Source organism: Octodon degus, unplaced genomic scaffold (assembly GCF_000260255.1).
Source record: "Octodon degus isolate 3935 unplaced genomic scaffold, OctDeg1.0 scaffold00060, whole genome shotgun sequence".
NCBI classification, from domain to species: domain Eukaryota; kingdom Metazoa; phylum Chordata; class Mammalia; order Rodentia; family Octodontidae; genus Octodon; species Octodon degus.
In genome coordinates, this window is record NW_004524636.1 from 1,607,361 (window position 1) to 1,610,786 (window position 3,426).

Here is a 3,426-nt window from a genome sequence, read left to right on the forward strand (position 1 = left end):
CATGTAGTGCTGGGGGATTGAACCGTGGTCCCTGTGCTTTGCTAAGCTTGTTCTAAGTAGGTGCTTTAGACCACTGAGCCATCTCACCAGCCCCTTCTTCCACATTTTTAAAGCATATAGTAAGCATACAGATTATATATACATATGCTATTCTGTTCTGAGAAAAGTTTCCTGAATGCCACACAACCCCCTAATGTCTTTTTATTTGAAGTGTTCAGAACCCCAAAATGTGCATGACTTAGGGTGACCACTTCCATTCGGTGATACCCCAAAACCTGGTTTTCTTATACAGTATGTCAGGACTGGCTTTTCCATGTCAGCTGCCTAAGAAACTGTTCAAGACACTGGATAAACCAATTTTGTAGGTCTCCCTGGGGAACATATTTTGGTTTCTTCTGACCCAGAACAGTGTGTGTTGGTCTGAGGGGGCACCCAGGGAGCCTGCTACCAGTCGGACAGGTCACCTCGCAGCACCTCTTCTCGTGCCTGGCAGGAGGGAGCAGTACTTCTTCTTCAGTGCTTGTGCACACAAACACATTTTCTTGGTATTTGGGGAGTCTCTAACTGCTAGAAAGGAAAAAAAACAAACAAACAAAAACCCACTGATAGCTGCAGAAGTGTGCAGACAGGGAGAAAAAGAGGTGGAAAACCCATACACCTCCAGAAGGCAAGCGTTTGGGGGAAACTGCTGCAGAAGGCAAGCTGTTAGCTGGGTATGGTGGCACAAACTTGCAGTCCCAGCACTCAGGAGGCTGAGGCAGAAGGATCACCACGCATCTGAGGCCAGCCTGGGCTGCAGTACATAATGAGTTCAAGGCCAGCCTGAATTACATAGCAAGACCCATCTTTAAAAAAAAAGAAAAGAAAAAGAAAAAGACAAAGTGGGGGCTGGGGAGATGGCTCAGTGGAATAAGCGCTTCCCTGGCAAGCACAAGGACCCAAGTTCAATCCCCGGTACCACCAAAAAAAAAGGTCTTTACGAAGTTCTTGGGGCTGGTGAGATGGCTCAGTGGTCTAAAGCACCTACTTGGAACAAGCTTGGCAAAGCAGAGGGACCGCAGTTCGATCCCCCAGCACCACATGCCAGCCAGCCCCGCCCCCTGGTGGGCTGAGCTGGCCACACACACACACACACACACACTAAATAAATAAATAAATAAATAAATGTTAAAAGACAAAGTGGTTAGGATAAATATAGTTACATTCTCTTAATGAATAGAGTGATTTGTTCTAATGGTGTTTGTAAATAGGATATCATGTCCGCATCTTGTACAGAAATTAACCACTAGGAAGAATGTATGCAATGTGTTAATTATTGAAACTGTCCTGCCCCCCCCCAAAAAAAATAGAAAAGAAAAAGAAAAATTAGAGGAACAACTGAAGGTGGTAAGGGAAGAATGAAAAGCCTGTGGCTAGATTTAGGGAAGTCACGGTTCTGAAGCTTCTTTTGACCTCCTGGCTGGCTTCCAAGAGGAAATGTCACTGGGCTGGGTCTGAGGAGATCCCTGAAGCTGAAATAAGGAAATAAATCTACCCACCCTTTTTGTACTCTAAGTTTGCTGAGTCCTGTCATGGAGAAAGAATTTTAAGGATGTAGTAGCAGGAGACACGGGAAGGGTTAGGCAGACTTTAGGATGCAAGAGAAGACACACACTACAGTATGGAACTGGGAATACCTGTTCTTCAAGGTGGAAATCTGTGGAATTTGATAATCTATAGTCTGTGTGTGTGTGTGTGTGTGTGTGTGTGTGTGTGTCCCACTTATAGTAAGTAAATCTTTTTTTTTTTTTTTGGCGGAACTGGGGATTGAACTCAGACCCTTGCACTTACCAGGGAAGTGCTTACTCTACTGAGCCATCTCCCAGGTACCCCAAAGTAAATCTTTTGTTTTTGGCGGTGGCCTCATTTATAGGTGGGAGGGCAGTCTGTGGTCTTGTTTTGGAGGGTGGGGAGAACTGGTCCACCTGTGGTGATAATGGTCAATTCTTAGGAGAAAGCCTAATTCATAGGTAAAATGAGGTGGTCAGTCTATTTACAGGTGAAAGAGGATCACTTTCAAGTAAAAGGGGGTGGCTGAGCCCGTCTGCAGGTGAAGAGGACCTGCCCACAGTTAGTGATTTGGGAGAAAAGGAAGACCCTGCACCTTTAGGCCATAAACTTCTTTCCTTTTGGTTTTTGGGGGGCACAAGACTTTTTTTTATTAAAACAAATTGTTTTTTACAACTTTTTAAAGACAATTTAAGAACCAATGACAGGTCTGGGGTTGGGGCTGCAGCTCCATGGTACAAGCACCTGCTTGGCAAGCACGAGGCCCTGAGTTGATTCCTGGGACCAAAAGAAAACTAAAAAAACCAATGACATACTTCTGTAATGATAAAGGAAAGAAAACAATCTTTGCTTTTGAAAAACCAAGGACACAAAATCAGACTGTTTCTTTGCGCATGATCACAAGATTAGGGACTTTGAGAGGGTTGGGCATTACCCTTGGTGTGAGGTGAGGCACAGGCAGTTGTGTATGTTGTGGTGTTGTAGGAGTAAAGGAATGTGGTAACAGTCCTATTTGGTTATTGTTCCAATAAGTAAAATTAGTGAAATTAATATTAGAGATCAAGCTATGAATTGATATTGTTTTAGAATCAATCATTGTTGGAAAGCAGTAATTCGATTACTGATTAATCATTTAGGGTTGGGGAATATAATAACAGGGAATAATGATGCAATAGGTAATCTCATTAGGGTTGGTGTAACATAAGAGGCAAATAGATTTCATTCATTTTTTTTTCTCAAGGTGTTTTTTTTGCTTTATGGTTTTTAGATAGGTTGGGGATTAGGTGAAAATGAGTGTTGAGGATTTAGGTTGAAAAAATATAAATAATGCTATGAGTATTGATAGAATAGTAATAGATCATGTTGATGTATCTAATTGTGGCATTTCATTATGAGATTTCTCCCAGGTCTTTAACCTAAAAAGTTAATGCTGCCTGGCTTCATAATGGCTTATAGTATTAAGGACTATCAAATTTCAAATGTTTTTAATGGTACTATTTCAAGGACAATATGTATGAAACTGTGGTTTCAACTGCAAATTTCTGAGCATTGACCATAGAATAATCCTGGATGGGATGCTGTTAGAACTGTCTGGTTTAGGTGTCCTGGCATGGCGTCTGTTTTCAGACCTTGTGACGGGATGGCTCCTGAATGGAGAACATCTTCAGATGAGATTAATATGTGGACTGGTATTTCCACTGGAAAAATAACCCAGTTATCAACTTTGAATAGCTGAAGTTTGCCAGGTCTTAAATCTGTTGTAGGAACTACGTAAAAATTTTAATTTTAAAATTATGATTTTTGGGGGCCAGGGAGATGGCTCAGTGGAATAAGCGCTTCCCTGGCTAGCACAAGGGCCTGAGTTCAATCCCGCAAAAA